The sequence below is a fragment of the Chanodichthys erythropterus genome, chromosome 20 (genome assembly GCF_024489055.1).
Source record: "Chanodichthys erythropterus isolate Z2021 chromosome 20, ASM2448905v1, whole genome shotgun sequence".
Classification (NCBI taxonomy): Eukaryota; Metazoa; Chordata; class Actinopteri; order Cypriniformes; family Xenocyprididae; genus Chanodichthys; species Chanodichthys erythropterus.
The window spans coordinates 370631-396065 of NC_090240.1; the positions used below are offsets into that span (position 1 = coordinate 370631).

Below are 25435 nucleotides of genomic sequence, written 5' to 3' on the forward strand. Positions count from 1 at the left end.
CAGTGGTCGTCTTTTGGACAACTGTCAAGTCAGCAGTCTTCCCCATGACTGTGTAGCCTACAGAACTAGACTGAGAGACCATTTAAAGGCCTTTGCAGGTGTTTTGAGTTAATTAGCTGATAAGAGTGTGTGGCACCAGGTGTCTTCAATATTGAACCTTTTCACAATATTCTAATTTTCTGAGATAGTGACTTTGGGATTTTCCATAGTTGTCAGCTATACTCATCAAAATGAAAAGAAATAAACATGTGAAACCTCTCAGTCTGTGTGTAATGAATGAATATGATATATACAAGTTTCACTTTTTGAAAGGAATTAGTGAAATAAATCAACTTTTTGATGACATTCTAATTATATGACCAGCACCTGTACACGAGCTGCGGTCCTTTAGACCAGTGGTTCCCATCAGTCAGGCGTGTTTGATTAGATGTCTCCCTGATCAAACACACCCGATCCAACTCATCAGCTCGTTGGTAAAGACTCCAAGACCTCAGACGGGCGCATCAGACAAGAGTGACATTCAAGACGTGCAGTGCTGGTTTGGGAACCGCTGCTTTGGAACAACGGCGACCGTTTCATAAGGGTGCGAGACGGTGCCACCCTGCCAGCCACCCCACCGCAGGTACATAGAGACTCCTTGTGAAGCTCCAGCGACATTCCCTCTGCTATTAACCACAACGATTTGCAGTCCCCCAAAAGGGGAAGCACACCGTTCCTGGAGACACTGCAATACCAGGTCGATGCGTGGAGTGGACGGAGCAAGCCCCGGTTCCGGCTCCATGAGCCAAAAATCCATTTAATATGTAGTCCCCAGATAGGGGACGTATCAGATATTAAACTGATAAGAACAGATACTACACTTGATCTTAGCCAAAAGGCCGAGAAGCGATGCCGTTGCCAAGCAGTGGGGGCAGAGCCGGCAAAGGCGACGCCCATCTGGGCCGCGGTGGGTTTCGTACTTTGCCTCTAGGACCACTGCTGTCGATCAGATCGTTTGTTAAATAGTGGAGATGATTTGAAACAACCTGCTTTCGCGAACTGGTCCTAGGTTTTTCCATCGACCTCCACAAAAGCACCGCAGTACAATTCTCTGGACTCCCTAGGTCGTTCTTGATCAGGAGGGGGGAAAAAAAAAAAGCTCAACTTTAACATTTGGATAGTGTGACGAGTCCCTCGTTCTTCCTGCTACGGCCGGCCAGTGGGTGTGGCTGGGAGACTCATCAAGTGAACCATGTACACCCGTGCTTCCCTCTATAAAGCTTGGGCTTTGTTTGGCGTGGTGTGTTGCTTGCTCCTGGGTGCTTTGGTTTTGATTTTGGTCTTTGTTTATTTTGAGTTCCTTATTCATTTAAATGTGGTTCTGTCTGATGTTTGGTTATTGATGTGTCTGACAGAAATTGTGTTTGGTTTTGTTGATTTCTGGTTTCATATATTTTCTTATTTATGCTGATAAATCTCTTTTCGTTGCAACCTACCAAGCTGCCTATGTCCTCCGTTTCATTTGTCACGGCTTTGAGCCGGTCGTGACACTAGCGACCACGGGGTCATTTAGAAAACGGCCATGGTCGAGTGCCCCCAAAAGCCTGTCGTCCCTGAAGGAAAACTCAGAACTTTGCGAAACCAGGCGAGCGCACGCAACACCCGATTCCATAAAAGGGGCGTGCAAACACACACGGAGCCACAGACAACGCTACGACTGTTAGAAACCACAGGTTCTCTCGGCACCACCTAATCTTCTTTCAACCAGTATGTCCAGGGGAGAGCGCGAACGCAGTCCCCCACTACCATAAATTATGCAGTCGAGATTCCCACATTTGGGGAATTCGCAGGGGTCAGCACAACCGGAGTGCAATGGCCGAGCCTCGCCCTGGGTGAACCACCTTCCTGATCATGGTGTCTCCCCTGCCAGGTAAGTATGAGTCCCCAGGCCTCCAGTCAGAGGCTACCCTATCCCTCTTTGCCGTCCTCATCAACGGTGACCCCCTCCCCCACCCCAAGCAAAGGAAGGGCGTGTCCCTTCCATTACTTGACTGCGATTTCCGTGACCATGCCTTCAAGCCGGCAAACTGCCAAGCACCTACAGGTGCTGGTCGTATGATTAGAATGTCATCAAAAAGTTGATTTCTTTCACTAATTCCTTTCAAAAAGTCAAACTTGTATATTATGTACATTGCACACAGACTGATATATTTCAAATGTTTATTTCTTTTAATTTTGATGATTATAACTGACAACTAAGGAAAATCCCAAATCCGGTATCTCAGCAAATTTAGAATATTACTTAAGACCAATACAAAGAAAGGATTTTTAGAAATCTTGGCCAACTGAAAACTATAAACATGAAAAGTATGAGCGTGTGCAGCACTCAATACTTAGTTGGGGCTCCTTTTGCCTGAATTACTGCAGCAATGCGGCGTGGCATGGAGTCGATCGGTCTGTGGCACTGCTCAGGTGTTATGAGAGCCCAGGTTGCTCTGATAGTGGCCTTCAGCTCTTCTTAATTGTTGGGTCTGGCATATGGCATCTTCCTCTTCACAATACCCCGTAGATTTTCTATGGGGTTAAGGTCAGGCGAGTTTGCTGGCCAATTAAGAACAGGGATACCATGGTCCTTAAACCGGGTACTGGTAGCTTTGGCACTGTGTGCAGGTGCCAAGTCCTGTTGGGAAATGAAATCTGCATCTCCATAAAGTTGGTCAGCAGCAGGAAGCATGAAGTGCTCTAAAACTTCCTGGTATACGGCTGCGTTGACCTTGGACCTCAGAAAACACAGTGGGCCAACACCAGCAGATGACATGGCACCCCAAACCATCACTGACTGTGGAAACTTTAGGCTGGCCCTCAAGCGACGTGGATTGTGTGCCTCTCCTCTCTTCCTCCAGACTCTGGGACCCCGATTTCCAAAGGAAATGCCAAATTGACTTTCATCAGAGAACGTAACTTTGGACCACTCAGCAGCAGTCCAGTCCTTTTTGTCGAGGCGCCTCTGACGCTGTCTGTTGTTCAAGAGTGGCTTGACACAAGGAACGAGACAGCTGAAAACCATGTCTTGCATACGTCTGTGCGTAGGGGTTCTTGAAGCACTGACTCCAGCTGCAGTCCACTCTTTGTGAATCTCCCCCACATTTTTGAATGGGTTCTGTTTCACAGTCCTCTCCAGGGTGCGGTTATCCCTATTGCTAGTACACTTTTTTTTCTACCACATCTTTTCCTTCCCTTCGCCTCTCTATTAATGTGCTTGGACACAGAGCTCTGCGAACAGCCAGCCTCTTTTGCAATGACCTTTTGTGTCTTGGCCTCCTTGTGCAAGGTGTCAGTGGTCGTCTTTTGGACAACTGTCAAGTCAGCAGTCTTCCCCATGACTGTGTAGCCTACAGAACTAGACTGAGAGACCATTTAAAGGCCTTTGCAGGTGTTTTGAGTTAATTAGCTGATAAGAGTGTGTGGCACCAGGTGTCTTCAATATTGAACCTTTTCACAATATTCTAATTTTCTGAGATAGTGACTTTGGGATTTTCCATAGTTGTCAGCTATACTCATCAAAATGAAAAGAAATAAACATGTGAAACCTCTCAGTCTGTGTGTAATGAATGAATATGATATATACAAGTTTCACTTTTTGAAAGGAATTAGTGAAATAAATCAACTTTTTGATGACATTCTAATTATATGACCAGCACCTGTACACGAGCTGCGGTCCTTTAGACCAGTGGTTCCCATCAGTCAGGCGTGTTTGATTAGATGTCTCCCTGATCAAACACACCCGATCCAACTCATCAGCTCGTTGGTAAAGACTCCAAGACCTCAGACGGGCGCATCAGACAAGAGTGACATTCAAGACGTGCAGTGCTGGTTTGGGAACCGCTGCTTTGGAACAACGGCGACCGTTTCATAAGGGTGCGAGACGGTGCCACCCTGCCAGCCACCCCACCGCAGGTACATAGAGACTCCTTGTGAAGCTCCAGCGACATTCCCTCTGCTATTAACCACAACGATTTGCAGTCCCCCAAAAGGGGAAGCACACCGTTCCTGGAGACACTGCAATACCAGGTCGATGCGTGGAGTGGACGGAGCAAGCCCCGGTTCCGGCTCCATGAGCCAAAAATCCATTTAATATGTAGTCCCCAGATAGGGGACGTATCAGATATTAAACTGATAAGAACAGATTTTTTTTTTTTTCGAAAAGTTTTATTGTCACATTTTCATTCATTTTTTCATGCCACACATTTTAAAACATACTCAGTTCCACAAATTAAAACGGAGGTGACACAATTCTGGTTAAAATCAGTTATTGTTGTGTGTCGTGTAAAGGTCCATGTATGTAAATCAGTGTGGTGTTAAAAGCAGGGCAGATGACTGAAAATAAAAATAAAAATAAAATAAATGAATAAATAGTCGAGATAAGAGACAATAAAACATTTCAACTAAAACATCATCTGTTGTACAGGATCGAGGGTGAGTCCTTATCAAGAATTTCCATTCACTCCAGGTCTCCAGAACAGGCCCAAGACTCCCCGCTTCCGGGGCCCAGCGGAAATCCCCTCTCCTCCGGCCCGCTGGCCCGCTGTTCCCGTAGCCGGTGTGGTGAGGGTGCATCTACGGGCGGCCAAGGTCGGTGGCGGCCGGGACCTTCTCGTGCGACCCCGGCCCCCCATCCGAATAACGACGTGCGGCCCACCCTGCAGCATAGATCTTATCCTCTGCTCGCACGCGTGGAGGGGGCCGTCACGCGTTTCCCCACCAGCAGGTTTCTGGTTGCCCAGATGGCATCCTTGATCACGTTTAGGGTGAGCCAGAGCGAGGTAAAATCTTGCGGTGTCAAGTCCTTCAAGCCCTGACCCACCCCCAGGATGGCGAGCTTGTAATCCACCTGGGCCCCACCCGCTGGCAGGCACGGGAAAAACAGGGGGCCGGTCTTGGCCCACAGGTCCCGCGCAGCGCCGCACTCCCAGAGCAGATGATGGACGGTCTCCGGGGAACCACATCCGGACCGTGGGCAGGTAGAGTTTTTGGCCATGCCTCTGGAGTGCATAACCGCCCTGACCGGGAGGATCTCGTGGGCCACCATCCACGCCAAGTCTTTGTGCCTGTTCTGGAGAGCTGGGTGGGCAACGTTCCGCCAAACTTGTCTGGCCTCACTTAACGTGAGGCCTGGGATTGGACTCACCGTTTCTCGATCCTGCACAAGAGAGATCAAAGACTTGTGATTAGTTAAAATGGTGGCATCCTTTCCTTCCAATGAGTGTTTCTTTAAAAAGGTCTTAATAAAACTGTACTCTTTTGGCATATTAAAAGACACTGGACTTTTAAGATCAATTGGTAAAACTCTCAACGCTCTTAGGTAAGACCCCATCCAGAAACGAGCCATAGCCGCTGTCTTGTTCTCTCTGGATGAGGTCAATGCATATTGGACATGGAGGGCGGCAAAGCGGCTTCCTAAAAACAAGTGGGGGTCTGGGAGGCCTTTCCCGCCATTCTCTTTTCTTTTTTTAACGACCTCCCTCTTCAGTCGTTCCCACTTGGACCCCCACAGGAAATAAAATACCGCCCTCTCCAGGTTGGCCAGGAATCTTCTTGGGGGACTAAAAACAGAACAGACAAGTAAAATTAGGGGTAAAATCACTGCTTTAAAAATTAAAATCTTTCCTTCAATCGTCATTTGTCTTAGTCCCCAAAACCCCAGTCTTTGCCTAACTTTCCCTAAGATGTCAGTCCAGTTCCCCCGTCCTCCACCCTCTTTGTCAAACTTTACACCTAAAACTGTCAGGTCATTGTCTTTAAAATCCAAATCCAGTCCACCTGTGTCCACGTTTCCCCACGGCCCGAAGAGCTGGGCCTCGGACTTACTCCTATTGAGCTTGGCGCCCGAGGCCCGACCGTACCAGTCAGTCAAGTCCAATGCTCTTCGTACCGATAAAAGGTCAGTCGCTAAAAGGGTTACGTCGTCCATATATAAAACACAGGTCGCTGTCAGTCCACCAGTCCCTGGGATGTCCAGTCCTTTAATCCATTTATCCCTTCTCAAGATTTGTGCCAGTGGCTCAATGCAGGCCACATACAGTAGGGGAGATAAAGGACACCCCTGACGGACGCCGCTGTGAATGTTTACAGCTTTGGATAGATGCCCATTAACTGCAAATTTACTGACTAGGCTGTTGTAAAGCAGTCCCACCCAAGCTATAAACCTCCCTGGGAACCCCATTTTTTCCAGTACCTTAAAAAGGAACTGGTGCGAGATGCGGTCAAAAGCTTTTTCAAAATCTAAATTTAGGACTACTAGCCGAATATTTCTGTCTCTCGCGTAACAGATGGCGTCTCTAATCAGCACCAGGCTGTCTGTGATCTTCCTACCGGGCACAGCGCATGCTTGATCCAGGTGGATTACGTCCTCTAGAACAGTCGACATGCGTGTGGCTAAAATCTTACTAAAAAGTTTACAGTCAAAATTTAAAAGCGTGATTGGTCGCCAGTTCTTCAAGTCAGTCCTGTCTCCTTTTTTGTATAATAATGAAACTATCCCTACTCTAAAGCTGTCCGGAAGTCTGTCGAGAGTCTCAAATTCTTTAAAAACTGTCAGTAGGTCATGTGCTAAAATGTCCCAGAAAGTCAAGTAAAACTCCAAGGGAAGTCCATCCATTCCTGGGGACTTCCCTTTTTAAAACCTTTGAGGGATTCTTTTAATTCTAAAAGAGTAAAATCCTGGGCTAAAAGCACGTTTGGACTCTTTATCTTTTTATCTAAAAAATCTAAAACTTCCTTTAAGATGCCGTCGTGTGCTTCTTTTGGACTATATAAATTACTATAAAAATGTTCTATTTCACCTAAAATTTCCTCCATGTTTTTTGCCTCCCTCCCTCCAAAAGTTTTTAAAATGGTTATTGACCCTCCCCGTGAAATAGTCTTTTTAAAAAAATATCGTGTACACTTTTCTCCTTCTTCTATCTCTTTTTCTTTGCATCTTAAAATGACTCCCTTACTTTGAGCTTCGGATAAAACTGACATTTCTTTCTTTACTTCCTTTATTTCCTCTTTAAAATCCAATCCATTATTTAAAAGGTTAAAATATCTCTGCAGTCTTTTTTGCAGCCCCATCATGCATCTTTTTTCTTTGTTCTTTTTCTCTTTACCTATTTTTCTAAAAAAATGTCCTGTCTTTTGTTTCACCATCTCCCACCACTGTGCCCGTGAGTCGTAAAAGTCCTGGAGAGTCTGCCATTGGCTGAACTGCTCCCTATACTCTCTAACCACTTCTTCATCCTCTAATAGGGAGCAGTTCAGCTTCCACAGCCCTCCCCCTACTGTCACACCCGTGGGTAGTGAAAGGGTGCAGGAGAGCATCATGTGATCAGTGAAGAAAAGGGGGGTCAATGTTGCATCGGTTGGCGGGCAGTCTCTTGTAAAAATATAGTCAATTCGAGAGGCTCTGGCGCCATCACCACTGAACCAGGTGAAGCCCTCCTCTCTCTGATGCATTGTTTTAAAACAGTCGACTAACTTAAAATCTTTGACTAATTTCTTTAATAAAACTGATGTCTTGTCAACCTTAAAATCATCTCCTACCCTTTTTCTATCTTTTTTTGTTAAAACACAATTAAAATCCCCTGCAACCACTAGGGGAGCCCTACCTAACATGTGGGGCTGCAAATCTTCTAAAAGCTCGTATCTCTCATTTTTTCCTGTAAAACCATACATATTTAAAACATTAAAATCCTTACCTAAAAAAGTCAGATTAACTAAAATTGCCCGCCCATCCCTCACCACAGTGCTGCCCTTCACCAAGATATTGGGATTATTAATTAAAAAGGCAACACCGTCATTTTTGTTAAAATTGGAGCCACTCCAGATGGAGGGTCCTGGGGTCCAAAGTTCTTGCCATCTCCTGTAGTTTGTTAAAAAAGGCAGAGCACACTCTTGCAATAAATAAATATCTGACTTAAAATTTTTTAAACTTGATAAAACACTCTGTGCTCGAAGAGTAGACCTCACACTTCTCACATTGATTGTAGAGATAGTGAGGGCCATGAGCAGTATGGTTAAAAATACAAACATTTAAGAAGAAAAACAAAAAGACTGCAGAACATTACATTAAAATCATGTTATTTCATGTGGCATTTGCCTCTCCTTTTCCCCAGAAAAAAAGGGATCAGGAGGGCAAATGCTCGCCACTTCAGAGTCCACAGAGAGAACCTCTTGTGGCTCTTTGGGTGACGATGTTCTCAGCTTGATGTGCAGGAAAGAGACTTCATTGGGAGACTCTGCGGGCCACATACGGTCTAGATCTTCCGAAGCGGAACTATCTAGCCGATGCGCCGCCCGCAGCCTTTTCTCCTCTGTATGTGACAGAGGAGATCTCGCAGTCCTTTTCTGCACTTGAGCATTTGGGAGTGAACAGTCAGCTTCACTCCCACTTGATGGCATACTTATCTCAGAAACGGTGTTGAGGGAGGAAACCGTTTCCTCCTCTTCATCTTTTGTATCATTTCCTTTCTCTTGTCTGGGAGTGGTTCCCTCCCCCTGTTTCGTTTCAATCTGTGACTCTGCCCCTTTAGCCGCCCCACTTCCTCTTTCCTGCCCAATCCCTGAGGTTGGCAGAGAATTTGAATTTCCCGCCAAAACCTCAGGGACCGCCTCCTCCTCCCTTTGTTCTTCTGTTTGCTCTGATTGTGGGGCGGCCATTTTGTTGCCTTTAAGTTTGTTGGCAAAGCTTTTTGGGCAATCTCTGTAGAGATGGTTTGATTCTCCACACAGGTTGCACCGCCTGCCATTGGTACACTCTTCAAAATTGTGACCAATTTCTCTGCATTTCCCACATACAATTTCTTGGCATGCTTCAGCCAAATGCCCAAACTTTCCACATTTTCTGCATAATTTGGGCATGCCCTGGTAATGAATGTAGCCTCTGTTCTCACCCAGCACAATCATAGAAGGCAGATGCTTCAGGCCCTGGTAGCTCCCGGCATCTTCCCATTGTTTAATGGGAATTCGCCAGGAGCATGTCCAGATGCCATCCTCATCTAAAACCTTGACTGGCTGGCCTCGAACCGTGCAAAATCTACCCAGCCAGACACAAATGTCCTCCCCAGTCACTGTCTCATTAAACATTCTAACAATCACAGTTTTAAGTGTATTATCAGATAGCTTTTCAACAGTAAACATGGAGAACTGGGATTTTACTGATTCAAATCTGTGCCAAAAATCATTCAGGTGGGAAACAGCTCTAAAGCTAACATCATAGCCTTTGTTCAGGGGCAGAGTCACAATACAATTCAGTTCTTCAGGTTTAAAATGTAAGGTCTTCTGGAGAAGCTTTCTGGAGAAGTCGAGACGTGACATCCCCAAGAGCCTTCCATCAACTTCTCTGAATAAAAAACGCACGCTGTGGTGCCTCCGCAAGCCGGCACGGGCAGCCGACATGGTGGAGGCACCAACAGCCTAAAACAAACTTTACAAATCAAAAAACCAATAAATAAATTACCAAATAAATAAATAAATAAATAAATAAATAAAACCTTACCTTAAAACAGCTTGTTCGCAAAAACAGTAGCAGCAATTTCAAATATACCTCTTGAAAGTTGGGGGCTCGCGATACAGCAAGACCTCGAGCCAGGAAACCCTCAAAAGGCGATCGCAGCTCAACCTGACGACAAGATACTTGATCTTAGCCAAAAGGCCGAGAAGCGATGCCGTTGCCAAGCAGTGGGGGCAGAGCCGGCAAAGGCGACGCCCATCTGGGCCGCGGTGGGTTTCGTACTTTGCCTCTAGGACCACTGCTGTCGATCAGATCGTTTGTTAAATAGTGGAGATGATTTGAAACAACCTGCTTTCGCGAACTGGTCCTAGGTTTTTCCATCGACCTCCACAAAAGCACCGCAGTACAATTCTCTGGACTCCCTAGGTCGTTCTTGATCAGGAGGGGGGGAAAAAAAAAAGCTCAACTTTAACATTTGGATAGTGTGACGAGTCCCTCGTTCTTCCTGCTACGGCCGGCCAGTGGGTGTGGCTGGGAGACTCATCAAGTGAACCATGTACACCCGTGCTTCCCTCTATAAAGCTTGGGCTTTGTTTGGCGTGGTGTGTTGCTTGCTCCTGGGTGCTTTGGTTTTGATTTTGGTCTTTGTTTATTTTGAGTTCCTTATTCATTTAAATGTGGTTCTGTCTGATGTTTGGTTATTGATGTGTCTGACAGAAATTGTGTTTGGTTTTGTTGATTTCTGGTTTCATATATTTTCTTATTTATGCTGATAAATCTCTTTTCGTTGCAACCTACCAAGCTGCCTATGTCCTCCGTTTCATTTGTCACGGCTTTGAGCCGGTCGTGACACTAGCGACCACGGGGTCATTTAGAAAACGGCCATGGTCGAGTGCCCCCAAAAGCCTGTCGTCCCTGAAGGAAAACTCAGAACTTTGCGAAACCAGGCGAGCGCACGCAACACCCGATTCCATAAAAGGGGCGTGCAAACACACACGGAGCCACAGACAACGCTACGACTGTTAGAAACCACAGGTTCTCTCGGCACCACCTAATCTTCTTTCAACCAGTATGTCCAGGGGAGAGCGCGAACGCAGTCCCCCACTACCATAAATTATGCAGTCGAGATTCCCACATTTGGGGAATTCGCAGGGGTCAGCACAACCGGAGTGCAATGGCCGAGCCTCGCCCTGGGTGAACCACCTTCCTGATCATGGTGTCTCCCCTGCCAGGTAAGTATGAGTCCCCAGGCCTCCAGTCAGAGGCTACCCTATCCCTCTTTGCCGTCCTCATCAACGGTGACCCCCTCCCCCACCCCAAGCAAAGGAAGGGCGTGTCCCTTCCATTACTTGACTGCGATTTCCGTGACCATGCCTTCAAGCCGGCAAACTGCCAAGCACCTACAGGTGCTGGTCGTATGATTAGAATGTCATCAAAAAGTTGATTTCTTTCACTAATTCCTTTCAAAAAGTCAAACTTGTATATTATGTACATTGCACACAGACTGATATATTTCAAATGTTTATTTCTTTTAATTTTGATGATTATAACTGACAACTAAGGAAAATCCCAAATCCGGTATCTCAGCAAATTTAGAATATTACTTAAGACCAATACAAAGAAAGGATTTTTAGAAATCTTGGCCAACTGAAAACTATAAACATGAAAAGTATGAGCGTGTGCAGCACTCAATACTTAGTTGGGGCTCCTTTTGCCTGAATTACTGCAGCAATGCGGCGTGGCATGGAGTCGATCGGTCTGTGGCACTGCTCAGGTGTTATGAGAGCCCAGGTTGCTCTGATAGTGGCCTTCAGCTCTTCTTAATTGTTGGGTCTGGCATATGGCATCTTCCTCTTCACAATACCCCGTAGATTTTCTATGGGGTTAAGGTCAGGCGAGTTTGCTGGCCAATTAAGAACAGGGATACCATGGTCCTTAAACCGGGTACTGGTAGCTTTGGCACTGTGTGCAGGTGCCAAGTCCTGTTGGGAAATGAAATCTGCATCTCCATAAAGTTGGTCAGCAGCAGGAAGCATGAAGTGCTCTAAAACTTCCTGGTATACGGCTGCGTTGACCTTGGACCTCAGAAAACACAGTGGGCCAACACCAGCAGATGACATGGCACCCCAAACCATCACTGACTGTGGAAACTTTAGGCTGGCCCTCAAGCGACGTGGATTGTGTGCCTCTCCTCTCTTCCTCCAGACTCTGGGACCCCGATTTCCAAAGGAAATGCCAAATTGACTTTCATCAGAGAACGTAACTTTGGACCACTCAGCAGCAGTCCAGTCCTTTTTGTCGAGGCGCCTCTGACGCTGTCTGTTGTTCAAGAGTGGCTTGACACAAGGAACGAGACAGCTGAAAACCATGTCTTGCATACGTCTGTGCGTAGGGGTTCTTGAAGCACTGACTCCAGCTGCAGTCCACTCTTTGTGAATCTCCCCCACATTTTTGAATGGGTTCTGTTTCACAGTCCTCTCCAGGGTGCGGTTATCCCTATTGCTAGTACACTTTTTTTCTACCACATCTTTTCCTTCCCTTCGCCTCTCTATTAATGTGCTTGGACACAGAGCTCTGCGAACAGCCAGCCTCTTTTGCAATGACCTTTTGTGTCTTGGCCTCCTTGTGCAAGGTGTCAGTGGTCGTCTTTTGGACAACTGTCAAGTCAGCAGTCTTCCCCATGACTGTGTAGCCTACAGAACTAGACTGAGAGACCATTTAAAGGCCTTTGCAGGTGTTTTGAGTTAATTAGCTGATAAGAGTGTGTGGCACCAGGTGTCTTCAATATTGAACCTTTTCACAATATTCTAATTTTCTGAGATAGTGACTTTGGGATTTTCCATAGTTGTCAGCTATACTCATCAAAATGAAAAGAAATAAACATGTGAAACCTCTCAGTCTGTGTGTAATGAATGAATATGATATATACAAGTTTCACTTTTTGAAAGGAATTAGTGAAATAAATCAACTTTTTGATGACATTCTAATTATATGACCAGCACCTGTACACGAGCTGCGGTCCTTTAGACCAGTGGTTCCCATCAGTCAGGCGTGTTTGATTAGATGTCTCCCTGATCAAACACACCCGATCCAACTCATCAGCTCGTTGGTAAAGACTCCAAGACCTCAGACGGGCGCATCAGACAAGAGTGACATTCAAGACGTGCAGTGCTGGTTTGGGAACCGCTGCTTTGGAACAACGGCGACCGTTTCATAAGGGTGCGAGACGGTGCCACCCTGCCAGCCACCCCACCGCAGGTACATAGAGACTCCTTGTGAAGCTCCAGCGACATTCCCTCTGCTATTAACCACAACGATTTGCAGTCCCCCAAAAGGGGAAGCACACCGTTCCTGGAGACACTGCAATACCAGGTCGATGCGTGGAGTGGACGGAGCAAGCCCCGGTTCCGGCTCCATGAGCCAAAAATCCATTTAATATGTAGTCCCCAGATAGGGGACGTATCAGATATTAAACTGATAAGAACAGATACTACACTTGATCTTAGCCAAAAGGCCGAGAAGCGATGCCGTTGCCAAGCAGTGGGGGCAGAGCCGGCAAAGGCGACGCCCATCTGGGCCGCGGTGGGTTTCGTACTTTGCCTCTAGGACCACTGCTGTCGATCAGATCGTTTGTTAAATAGTGGAGATGATTTGAAACAACCTGCTTTCGCGAACTGGTCCTAGGTTTTTCCATCGACCTCCACAAAAGCACCGCAGTACAATTCTCTGGACTCCCTAGGTCGTTCTTGATCAGGAGGGGGGAAAAAAAAAGCTCAACTTTAACATTTGGATAGTGTGACGAGTCCCTCGTTCTTCCTGCTACGGCCGGCCAGTGGGTGTGGCTGGGAGACTCATCAAGTGAACCATGTACACCCGTGCTTCCCTCTATAAAGCTTGGGCTTTGTTTGGCGTGGTGTGTTGCTTGCTCCTGGGTGCTTTGGTTTTGATTTTGGTCTTTGTTTATTTTGAGTTCCTTATTCATTTAAATGTGGTTCTGTCTGATGTTTGGTTATTGATGTGTCTGACAGAAATTGTGTTTGGTTTTGTTGATTTCTGGTTTCATATATTTTCTTATTTATGCTGATAAATCTCTTTTCGTTGCAACCTACCAAGCTGCCTATGTCCTCCGTTTCATTTGTCACGGCTTTGAGCCGGTCGTGACACTAGCGACCACGGGGTCATTTAGAAAACGGCCATGGTCGAGTGCCCCCAAAAGCCTGTCGTCCCTGAAGGAAAACTCAGAACTTTGCGAAACCAGGCGAGCGCACGCAACACCCGATTCCATAAAAGGGGCGTGCAAACACACACGGAGCCACAGACAACGCTACGACTGTTAGAAACCACAGGTTCTCTCGGCACCACCTAATCTTCTTTCAACCAGTATGTCCAGGGGAGAGCGCGAACGCAGTCCCCCACTACCATAAATTATGCAGTCGAGATTCCCACATTTGGGGAATTCGCAGGGGTCAGCACAACCGGAGTGCAATGGCCGAGCCTCGCCCTGGGTGAACCACCTTCCTGATCATGGTGTCTCCCCTGCCAGGTAAGTATGAGTCCCCAGGCCTCCAGTCAGAGGCTACCCTATCCCTCTTTGCCGTCCTCATCAACGGTGACCCCCTCCCCCACCCCAAGCAAAGGAAGGGCGTGTCCCTTCCATTACTTGACTGCGATTTCCGTGACCATGCCTTCAAGCCGGCAAACTGCCAAGCACCTACAGGTGCTGGTCGTATGATTAGAATGTCATCAAAAAGTTGATTTCTTTCACTAATTCCTTTCAAAAAGTCAAACTTGTATATTATGTACATTGCACACAGACTGATATATTTCAAATGTTTATTTCTTTTAATTTTGATGATTATAACTGACAACTAAGGAAAATCCCAAATCCGGTATCTCAGCAAATTTAGAATATTACTTAAGACCAATACAAAGAAAGGATTTTTAGAAATCTTGGCCAACTGAAAACTATAAACATGAAAAGTATGAGCGTGTGCAGCACTCAATACTTAGTTGGGGCTCCTTTTGCCTGAATTACTGCAGCAATGCGGCGTGGCATGGAGTCGATCGGTCTGTGGCACTGCTCAGGTGTTATGAGAGCCCAGGTTGCTCTGATAGTGGCCTTCAGCTCTTCTTAATTGTTGGGTCTGGCATATGGCATCTTCCTCTTCACAATACCCCGTAGATTTTCTATGGGGTTAAGGTCAGGCGAGTTTGCTGGCCAATTAAGAACAGGGATACCATGGTCCTTAAACCGGGTACTGGTAGCTTTGGCACTGTGTGCAGGTGCCAAGTCCTGTTGGGAAATGAAATCTGCATCTCCATAAAGTTGGTCAGCAGCAGGAAGCATGAAGTGCTCTAAAACTTCCTGGTATACGGCTGCGTTGACCTTGGACCTCAGAAAACACAGTGGGCCAACACCAGCAGATGACATGGCACCCCAAACCATCACTGACTGTGGAAACTTTAGGCTGGCCCTCAAGCGACGTGGATTGTGTGCCTCTCCTCTCTTCCTCCAGACTCTGGGACCCCGATTTCCAAAGGAAATGCCAAATTGACTTTCATCAGAGAACGTAACTTTGGACCACTCAGCAGCAGTCCAGTCCTTTTTGTCGAGGCGCCTCTGACGCTGTCTGTTGTTCAAGAGTGGCTTGACACAAGGAACGAGACAGCTGAAAACCATGTCTTGCATACGTCTGTGCGTAGGGGTTCTTGAAGCACTGACTCCAGCTGCAGTCCACTCTTTGTGAATCTCCCCCACATTTTTGAATGGGTTCTGTTTCACAGTCCTCTCCAGGGTGCGGTTATCCCTATTGCTAGTACACTTTTTTTCTACCACATCTTTTCCTTCCCTTCGCCTCTCTATTAATGTGCTTGGACACAGAGCTCTGCGAACAGCCAGCCTCTTTTGCAATGACCTTTTGTGTCTTGGCCTCCTTGTGCAAGGTGTCAGTGGTCGTCTTTTGGACAACTGTCAAGTCAGCAGTCTTCCCCATGACTGTGTAGCCTACAGAACTAGACTGAGAGACCATTTAAAGGCCTTTGCAGGTGTTTTGAGTTAATTAGCTGATAAGAGTGTGTGGCACCAGGTGTCTTCAATATTGAACCTTTTCACAATATTCTAATTTTCTGAGATAGTGACTTTGGGATTTTCCATAGTTGTCAGCTATACTCATCAAAATGAAAAGAAATAAACATGTGAAACCTCTCAGTCTGTGTGTAATGAATGAATATGATATATACAAGTTTCACTTTTTGAAAGGAATTAGTGAAATAAATCAACTTTTTGATGACATTCTAATTATATGACCAGCACCTGTACACGAGCTGCGGTCCTTTAGACCAGTGGTTCCCATCAGTCAGGCGTGTTTGATTAGATGTCTCCCTGATCAAACACACCCGATCCAACTCATCAGCTCGTTGGTAAAGACTCCAAGACCTCAGACGGGCGCATCAGACAAGAGTGACATTCAAGACGTGCAGTGCTGGTTTGGGAACCGCTGCTTTGGAACAACGGCGACCGTTTCATAAGGGTGCGAGACGGTGCCACCCTGCCAGCCACCCCACCGCAGGTACATAGAGACTCCTTGTGAAGCTCCAGCGACATTCCCTCTGCTATTAACCACAACGATTTGCAGTCCCCCAAAAGGGGAAGCACACCGTTCCTGGAGACACTGCAATACCAGGTCGATGCGTGGAGTGGACGGAGCAAGCCCCGGTTCCGGCTCCATGAGCCAAAAATCCATTTAATATGTAGTCCCCAGATAGGGGACGTATCAGATATTAAACTGATAAGAACAGATACTACACTTGATCTTAGCCAAAAGGCCGAGAAGCGATGCCGTTGCCAAGCAGTGGGGGCAGAGCCGGCAAAGGCGACGCCCATCTGGGCCGCGGTGGGTTTCGTACTTTGCCTCTAGGACCACTGCTGTCGATCAGATCGTTTGTTAAATAGTGGAGATGATTTGAAACAACCTGCTTTCGCGAACTGGTCCTAGGTTTTTCCATCGACCTCCACAAAAGCACCGCAGTACAATTCTCTGGACTCCCTAGGTCGTTCTTGATCAGGAGGGGGGAAAAAAAAAAAGCTCAACTTTAACATTTGGATAGTGTGACGAGTCCCTCGTTCTTCCTGCTACGGCCGGCCAGTGGGTGTGGCTGGGAGACTCATCAAGTGAACCATGTACACCCGTGCTTCCCTCTATAAAGCTTGGGCTTTGTTTGGCGTGGTGTGTTGCTTGCTCCTGGGTGCTTTGGTTTTGATTTTGGTCTTTGTTTATTTTGAGTTCCTTATTCATTTAAATGTGGTTCTGTCTGATGTTTGGTTATTGATGTGTCTGACAGAAATTGTGTTTGGTTTTGTTGATTTCTGGTTTCATATATTTTCTTATTTATGCTGATAAATCTCTTTTCGTTGCAACCTACCAAGCTGCCTATGTCCTCCGTTTCATTTGTCACGGCTTTGAGCCGGTCGTGACACTAGCGACCACGGGGTCATTTAGAAAACGGCCATGGTCGAGTGCCCCCAAAAGCCTGTCGTCCCTGAAGGAAAACTCAGAACTTTGCGAAACCAGGCGAGCGCACGCAACACCCGATTCCATAAAAGGGGCGTGCAAACACACACGGAGCCACAGACAACGCTACGACTGTTAGAAACCACAGGTTCTCTCGGCACCACCTAATCTTCTTTCAACCAGTATGTCCAGGGGAGAGCGCGAACGCAGTCCCCCACTACCATAAATTATGCAGTCGAGATTCCCACATTTGGGGAATTCGCAGGGGTCAGCACAACCGGAGTGCAATGGCCGAGCCTCGCCCTGGGTGAACCACCTTCCTGATCATGGTGTCTCCCCTGCCAGGTAAGTATGAGTCCCCAGGCCTCCAGTCAGAGGCTACCCTATCCCTCTTTGCCGTCCTCATCAACGGTGACCCCCTCCCCCACCCCAAGCAAAGGAAGGGCGTGTCCCTTCCATTACTTGACTGCGATTTCCGTGACCATGCCTTCAAGCCGGCAAACTGCCAAGCACCTACAGGTGCTGGTCGTATGATTAGAATGTCATCAAAAAGTTGATTTCTTTCACTAATTCCTTTCAAAAAGTCAAACTTGTATATTATGTACATTGCACACAGACTGATATATTTCAAATGTTTATTTCTTTTAATTTTGATGATTATAACTGACAACTAAGGAAAATCCCAAATCCGGTATCTCAGCAAATTTAGAATATTACTTAAGACCAATACAAAGAAAGGATTTTTAGAAATCTTGGCCAACTGAAAACTATAAACATGAAAAGTATGAGCGTGTGCAGCACTCAATACTTAGTTGGGGCTCCTTTTGCCTGAATTACTGCAGCAATGCGGCGTGGCATGGAGTCGATCGGTCTGTGGCACTGCTCAGGTGTTATGAGAGCCCAGGTTGCTCTGATAGTGGCCTTCAGCTCTTCTTAATTGTTGGGTCTGGCATATGGCATCTTCCTCTTCACAATACCCCGTAGATTTTCTATGGGGTTAAGGTCAGGCGAGTTTGCTGGCCAATTAAGAACAGGGATACCATGGTCCTTAAACCGGGTACTGGTAGCTTTGGCACTGTGTGCAGGTGCCAAGTCCTGTTGGGAAATGAAATCTGCATCTCCATAAAGTTGGTCAGCAGCAGGAAGCATGAAGTGCTCTAAAACTTCCTGGTATACGGCTGCGTTGACCTTGGACCTCAGAAAACACAGTGGGCCAACACCAGCAGATGACATGGCACCCCAAACCATCACTGACTGTGGAAACTTTAGGCTGGCCCTCAAGCGACGTGGATTGTGTGCCTCTCCTCTCTTCCTCCAGACTCTGGGACCCCGATTTCCAAAGGAAATGCCAAATTGACTTTCATCAGAGAACGTAACTTTGGACCACTCAGCAGCAGTCCAGTCCTTTTTGTCGAGGCGCCTCTGACGCTGTCTGTTGTTCAAGAGTGGCTTGACACAAGGAACGAGACAGCTGAAAACCATGTCTTGCATACGTCTGTGCGTAGGGGTTCTTGAAGCACTGACTCCAGCTGCAGTCCACTCTTTGTGAATCTCCCCCACATTTTTGAATGGGTTCTGTTTCACAGTCCTCTCCAGGGTGCGGTTATCCCTATTGCTAGTACACTTTTTTTCTACCACATCTTTTCCTTCCCTTCGCCTCTCTATTAATGTGCTTGGACACAGAGCTCTGCGAACAGCCAGCCTCTTTTGCAATGACCTTTTGTGTCTTGGCCTCCTTGTGCAAGGTGTCAGTGGTCGTCTTTTGGACAACTGTCAAGTCAGCAGTCTTCCCCATGACTGTGTAGCCTACAGAACTAGACTGAGAGACCATTTAAAGGCCTTTGCAGGTGTTTTGAGTTAATTAGCTGATAAGAGTGTGTGGCACCAGGTGTCTTCAATATTGAACCTTTTCACAATATTCTAATTTTCTGAGATAGTGACTTTGGGATTTTCCATAGTTGTCAGCTATACTCATCAAAATGAAAAGAAATAAACATGTGAAACCTCTCAGTCTGTGTGTAATGAATGAATATGATATATACAAGTTTCACTTTTTGAAAGGAATTAGTGAAATAAATCAACTTTTTGATGACATTCTAATTATATGACCAGCACCTGTACACGAGCTGCGGTCCTTTAGACCAGTGGTTCCCATCAGTCAGGCGTGTTTGATTAGATGTCTCCCTGATCAAACACACCCGATCCAACTCATCAGCTCGTTGGTAAAGACTCCAAGACCTCAGACGGGCGCATCAGACAAGAGTGACATTCAAGACGTGCAGTGCTGGTTTGGGAACCGCTGCTTTGGAACAACGGCGACCGTTTCATAAGGGTGCGAGACGGTGCCACCCTGCCAGCCACCCCACCGCAGGTACATAGAGACTCCTTGTGAAGCTCCAGCGACATTCCCTCTGCTATTAACCACAACGATTTGCAGTCCCCCAAAAGGGGAAGCACACCGTTCCTGGAGACACTGCAATACCAGGTCGATGCGTGGAGTGGACGGAGCAAGCCCCGGTTCCGGCTCCATGAGCCAAAAATCCATTTAATATGTAGTCCCCAGATAGGGGACGTATCAGATATTAAACTGATAAGAACAGATACTACACTTGATCTTAGCCAAAAGGCCGAGAAGCGATGCCGTTGCCAAGCAGTGGGGGCAGAGCCGGCAAAGGCGACGCCCATCTGGGCCGCGGTGGGTTTCGTACTTTGCCTCTAGGACCACTGCTGTCGATCAGATCGTTTGTTAAATAGTGGAGATGATTTGAAACAACCTGCTTTCGCGAACTGGTCCTAGGTTTTTCCATCGACCTCCACAAAAGCACCGCAGTACAATTCTCTGGACTCCCTAGGTCGTTCTTGATCAGGAGGGGGGGGGAAAAAAAAAGCTCAACTTTAACATTTGGATAGTGTGACGAGTCCCTCGTTCTTCCTGCTACGGCCGGCCAGTGGGTGTGGCTGGGAGACTCATCAAGTGAACCATGTACACCCGTGCTTCCCTCTATAAAGCTTGGGCTTTGTTTGGCGTGGTGTGTTGCTTGCTCCTGGGTGCTTTGGTTTTGATTTTGGTCTTTGTTTATTTTGAGTTCCTTATTCATTTAAATGTGGTTCTGTCTGATGTTTGGTTATTGATGTGTCTGACAGAAATTGTGTTTGGTTTTGTTGATTTCTGGTTTCATATATTTTCTTATTTATGCTGATAAATCTCTTTTCGTTGCAACCTACCAAGCTGCCTATGTCCTCCGTTTCATTTGTCACGGCTTTGAGCCGGTCGTGACACTAGCGACCACGGGGTCATTTAGAAAACGGCCATGGTCGAGTGCCCCCAAAAGCCTGTCGTCCCTGAAGGAAAACTCAGAACTTTGCGAAACCAGGCGAGCGCACGCAACACCCGATTCCATAAAAGGGGCGTGCAAACACACACGGAGCCACAGACAACGCTACGACTGTTAGAAACCACAGGTTCTCTCGGCACCACCTAATCTTCTTTCAACCAGTATGTCCAGGGGAGAGCGCGAACGCAGTCCCCCACTACCATAAATTATGCAGTCGAGATTCCCACATTTGGGGAATTCGCAGGGGTCAGCACAACCGGAGTGCAATGGCCGAGCCTCGCCCTGGGTGAACCACCTTCCTGATCATGGTGTCTCCCCTGCCAGGTAAGTATGAGTCCCCAGGCCTCCAGTCAGAGGCTACCCTATCCCTCTTTGCCGTCCTCATCAACGGTGACCCCCTCCCCCACCCCAAGCAAAGGAAGGGCGTGTCCCTTCCATTACTTGACTGCGATTTCCGTGACCATGCCTTCAAGCCGGCAAACTGCCAAGCACCTACAGGTGCTGGTCGTATGATTAGAATGTCATCAAAAAGTTGATTTCTTTCACTAATTCCTTTCAAAAAGTCAAACTTGTATATTATGTACATTGCACACAGACTGATATATTTCAAATGTTTATTTCTTTTAATTTTGATGATTATAACTGACAACTAAGGAAAATCCCAAATCCGGTATCTCAGCAAATTTAGAATATTACTTAAGACCAATACAAAGAAAGGATTTTTAGAAATCTTGGCCAACTGAAAACTATAAACATGAAAAGTATGAGCGTGTGCAGCACTCAATACTTAGTTGGGGCTCCTTTTGCCTGAATTACTGCAGCAATGCGGCGTGGCATGGAGTCGATCGGTCTGTGGCACTGCTCAGGTGTTATGAGAGCCCAGGTTGCTCTGATAGTGGCCTTCAGCTCTTCTTAATTGTTGGGTCTGGCATATGGCATCTTCCTCTTCACAATACCCCGTAGATTTTCTATGGGGTTAAGGTCAGGCGAGTTTGCTGGCCAATTAAGAACAGGGATACCATGGTCCTTAAACCGGGTACTGGTAGCTTTGGCACTGTGTGCAGGTGCCAAGTCCTGTTGGGAAATGAAATCTGCATCTCCATAAAGTTGGTCAGCAGCAGGAAGCATGAAGTGCTCTAAAACTTCCTGGTATACGGCTGCGTTGACCTTGGACCTCAGAAAACACAGTGGGCCAACACCAGCAGATGACATGGCACCCCAAACCATCACTGACTGTGGAAACTTTAGGCTGGCCCTCAAGCGACGTGGATTGTGTGCCTCTCCTCTCTTCCTCCAGACTCTGGGACCCCGATTTCCAAAGGAAATGCCAAATTGACTTTCATCAGAGAACGTAACTTTGGACCACTCAGCAGCAGTCCAGTCCTTTTTGTCGAGGCGCCTCTGACGCTGTCTGTTGTTCAAGAGTGGCTTGACACAAGGAACGAGACAGCTGAAAACCATGTCTTGCATACGTCTGTGCGTAGGGGTTCTTGAAGCACTGACTCCAGCTGCAGTCCACTCTTTGTGAATCTCCCCCACATTTTTGAATGGGTTCTGTTTCACAGTCCTCTCCAGGGTGCGGTTATCCCTATTGCTAGTACACTTTTTTTTCTACCACATCTTTTCCTTCCCTTCGCCTCTCTATTAATGTGCTTGGACACAGAGCTCTGCGAACAGCCAGCCTCTTTTGCAATGACCTTTTGTGTCTTGGCCTCCTTGTGCAAGGTGTCAGTGGTCGTCTTTTGGACAACTGTCAAGTCAGCAGTCTTCCCCATGACTGTGTAGCCTACAGAACTAGACTGAGAGACCATTTAAAGGCCTTTGCAGGTGTTTTGAGTTAATTAGCTGATAAGAGTGTGTGGCACCAGGTGTCTTCAATATTGAACCTTTTCACAATATTCTAATTTTCTGAGATAGTGACTTTGGGATTTTCCATAGTTGTCAGCTATACTCATCAAAATGAAAAGAAATAAACATGTGAAACCTCTCAGTCTGTGTGTAATGAATGAATATGATATATACAAGTTTCACTTTTTGAAAGGAATTAGTGAAATAAATCAACTTTTTGATGACATTCTAATTATATGACCAGCACCTGTACACGAGCTGCGGTCCTTTAGACCAGTGGTTCCCATCAGTCAGGCGTGTTTGATTAGATGTCTCCCTGATCAAACACACCCGATCCAACTCATCAGCTCGTTGGTAAAGACTCCAAGACCTCAGACGGGCGCATCAGACAAGAGTGACATTCAAGACGTGCAGTGCTGGTTTGGGAACCGCTGCTTTGGAACAACGGCGACCGTTTCATAAGGGTGCGAGACGGTGCCACCCTGCCAGCCACCCCACCGCAGGTACATAGAGACTCCTTGTGAAGCTCCAGCGACATTTCCTCTGCTATTAACCACAACGATTTGCAGTCCCCCAAAAGGGGAAGCACACCGTTCCTGGAGACACTGCAATACCAGGTCGATGCGTGGAGTGGACGGAGCAAGCCCCGGTTCCGGCTCCATGAGCCAAAAATCCATTTAATATGTAGTCCCCAGATAGGGGACGTATCAGATATTAAACTGATAAGAACAGATACTACACTTGATCTTAGCCAAAAGGCCGAGAAGCGATGCCGTTGCCAAGCAGTGGGGGCAGAGCCGGCAAAGGCGACGCCCATCTGGGCCGCGGTGGGTTTCGTACTTTGCCTCTAGGACCACTGCTGTCGATCAGATCGTTTGTTAAATAGTGGAGATGATTTGAAACAACCTGCTTTCGCGAACTGGTCCTAGGTTTTTCCATCGACCTCCACAAAAGCACCGCAGTACAATTCTCTGGACTCCCTAGGTCGTTCTTGATCAGGAGGGGGGAAAAAAAAAGCTCAACTTTAACATTTGGATAGTGTGACGAGTCCCTCGTTCTTCCTGCTACGGCCGGCCAGTGGGTGTGGCTGGGAGACTCATCAAGTGAACCATGTACACCCGTGCTTCCCTCTATAAAGCTTGGGCTTTGTTTGGCGTGGTGTGTTGCTTGCTCCTGGGTGCTTTGGTTTTGATTTTGGTCTTTGTTTATTTTGAGTTCCTTATTCATTTAAATGTGGTTCTGTCTGATGTTTGGTTATTGATGTGTCTGACAGAAATTGTGTTTGGTTTTGTTGATTTCTGGTTTCATATATTTTCTTATTTATGCTGATAAATCTCTTTTCATTGCAACCTACCAAGCTGCCTATGTCCTCCGTTTCATTTGTCACGGCTTTGAGCCGGTCGTGACACTAGCGACCACGGGGTCATTTAGAAAACGGCCATGGTCGAGTGCCCCCAAAAGCCTGTCGTCCCTGAAGGAAAACTCAGAACTTTGCGAAACCAGGCGAGCGCACGCAACACCCGATTCCATAAAAGGGGCGTGCAAACACACACAGAGCCACAGACAACGCTACGACTGTTAGAAACCACAGGTTCTCTCGGCACCACCTAATCTTCTTTCAACCAGTATGTCCAGGGGAGAGCGCGAACGCAGTCCCCCACTACCATAAATTATGCAGTCGAGATTCCCACATTTGGGGAATTCGCAGGGGTCAGCACAACCGGAGTGCAATGGCCGAGCCTCGCCCTGGGTGAACCACCTTCCTGATCATGGTGTCTCCCCTGCCAGGTAAGTATGAGTCCCCAGGCCTCCAGTCAGAGGCTACCCTATCCCTCTTTGCCGTCCTCATCAACGGTGACCCCCTCCCCCACCCCAAGCAAAGGAAGGGCGTGTCCCTTCCATTACTTGACTGCGATTTCCGTGACCATGCCTTCAAGCCGGCAAACTGCCAAGCACCTACAGGTGCTGGTCGTATGATTAGAATGTCATCAAAAAGTTGATTTCTTTCACTAATTCCTTTCAAAAAGTCAAACTTGTATATTATGTACATTGCACACAGACTGATATATTTCAAATGTTTATTTCTTTTAATTTTGATGATTATAACTGACAACTAAGGAAAATCCCAAATCCGGTATCTCAGCAAATTTAGAATATTACTTAAGACCAATACAAAGAAAGGATTTTTAGAAATCTTGGCCAACTGAAAACTATAAACATGAAAAGTATGAGCGTGTGCAGCACTCAATACTTAGTTGGGGCTCCTTTTGCCTGAATTACTGCAGCAATGCGGCGTGGCATGGAGTCGATCGGTCTGTGGCACTGCTCAGGTGTTATGAGAGCCCAGGTTGCTCTGATAGTGGCCTTCAGCTCTTCTTAATTGTTGGGTCTGGCATATGGCATCTTCCTCTTCACAATACCCCGTAGATTTTCTATGGGGTTAAGGTCAGGCGAGTTTGCTGGCCAATTAAGAACAGGGATACCATGGTCCTTAAACCGGGTACTGGTAGCTTTGGCACTGTGTGCAGGTGCCAAGTCCTGTTGGGAAATGAAATCTGCATCTCCATAAAGTTGGTCAGCAGCAGGAAGCATGAAGTGCTCTAAAACTTCCTGGTATACGGCTGCGTTGACCTTGGACCTCAGAAAACACAGTGGGCCAACACCAGCAGATGACATGGCACCCCAAACCATCACTGACTGTGGAAACTTTAGGCTGGCCCTCAAGCGACGTGGATTGTGTGCCTCTCCTCTCTTCCTCCAGACTCTGGGACCCCGATTTCCAAAGGAAATGCCAAATTGACTTTCATCAGAGAACGTAACTTTGGACCACTCAGCAGCAGTCCAGTCCTTTTTGTCGAGGCGCCTCTGACGCTGTCTGTTGTTCAAGAGTGGCTTGACACAAGGAACGAGACAGCTGAAAACCATGTCTTGCATACGTCTGTGCGTAGGGGTTCTTGAAGCACTGACTCCAGCTGCAGTCCACTCTTTGTGAATCTCCCCCACATTTTTGAATGGGTTCTGTTTCACAGTCCTCTCCAGGGTGCGGTTATCCCTATTGCTAGTACACTTTTTTTCTACCACATCTTTTCCTTCCCTTCGCCTCTCTATTAATGTGCTTGGACACAGAGCTCTGCGAACAGCCAGCCTCTTTTGCAATGACCTTTTGTGTCTTGGCCTCCTTGTGCAAGGTGTCAGTGGTCGTCTTTTGGACAACTGTCAAGTCAGCAGTCTTCCCCATGACTGTGTAGCCTACAGAACTAGACTGAGAGACC

General features: G+C 46.9%; 11 non-coding genes and 1 pseudogene across 11 annotated transcripts; all 12 read right to left on the bottom strand.

Annotated features, from left to right (window-relative positions):
- Positions 1 to 699: 699 nt before the first annotated feature.
- On the bottom strand, positions 700 to 890 carry LOC137010107 (U2 spliceosomal RNA). Its single transcript, XR_010893183.1, has one exon. It is a non-coding gene; the product is annotated as a U2 spliceosomal RNA (small nuclear RNA).
- Positions 891 to 1753: 863 nt separating this feature from the next.
- On the bottom strand, positions 1754 to 1917 carry LOC137009913 (U1 spliceosomal RNA). Its single transcript, XR_010893000.1, has one exon. It is a non-coding gene; the product is annotated as a U1 spliceosomal RNA (small nuclear RNA).
- A 2096-nt stretch (positions 1918 to 4013) lies between these two features.
- Positions 4014 to 4190, bottom strand: LOC137010235 (U2 spliceosomal RNA; annotated as a pseudogene).
- A 6355-nt stretch (positions 4191 to 10545) lies between these two features.
- Positions 10546 to 10709, bottom strand: LOC137009914 (U1 spliceosomal RNA). Its single transcript, XR_010893001.1, has one exon. It is a non-coding gene; the product is annotated as a U1 spliceosomal RNA (small nuclear RNA).
- Positions 10710 to 12804: 2095 nt separating this feature from the next.
- LOC137010108 (U2 spliceosomal RNA) lies at positions 12805 to 12995 on the bottom strand. Its single transcript, XR_010893184.1, has one exon. It is a non-coding gene; the product is annotated as a U2 spliceosomal RNA (small nuclear RNA).
- Positions 12996 to 13856: 861 nt separating this feature from the next.
- On the bottom strand, positions 13857 to 14020 carry LOC137009915 (U1 spliceosomal RNA). The gene has a single exon (XR_010893002.1). It is a non-coding gene; the product is annotated as a U1 spliceosomal RNA (small nuclear RNA).
- Positions 14021 to 16115: 2095 nt separating this feature from the next.
- On the bottom strand, positions 16116 to 16306 carry LOC137010110 (U2 spliceosomal RNA). Its single transcript, XR_010893186.1, has one exon. It is a non-coding gene; the product is annotated as a U2 spliceosomal RNA (small nuclear RNA).
- Positions 16307 to 17169: 863 nt separating this feature from the next.
- On the bottom strand, positions 17170 to 17333 carry LOC137009916 (U1 spliceosomal RNA). Its single transcript, XR_010893003.1, has one exon. It is a non-coding gene; the product is annotated as a U1 spliceosomal RNA (small nuclear RNA).
- A 2095-nt stretch (positions 17334 to 19428) lies between these two features.
- LOC137010111 (U2 spliceosomal RNA) lies at positions 19429 to 19619 on the bottom strand. The gene has a single exon (XR_010893187.1). It is a non-coding gene; the product is annotated as a U2 spliceosomal RNA (small nuclear RNA).
- An 864-nt stretch (positions 19620 to 20483) lies between these two features.
- On the bottom strand, positions 20484 to 20647 carry LOC137009917 (U1 spliceosomal RNA). The gene has a single exon (XR_010893004.1). It is a non-coding gene; the product is annotated as a U1 spliceosomal RNA (small nuclear RNA).
- Positions 20648 to 22743: 2096 nt separating this feature from the next.
- Positions 22744 to 22934, bottom strand: LOC137010112 (U2 spliceosomal RNA). The gene has a single exon (XR_010893188.1). It is a non-coding gene; the product is annotated as a U2 spliceosomal RNA (small nuclear RNA).
- An 861-nt stretch (positions 22935 to 23795) lies between these two features.
- On the bottom strand, positions 23796 to 23959 carry LOC137009918 (U1 spliceosomal RNA). The gene has a single exon (XR_010893005.1). It is a non-coding gene; the product is annotated as a U1 spliceosomal RNA (small nuclear RNA).
- Positions 23960 to 25435: the final 1476 nt, after the last annotated feature.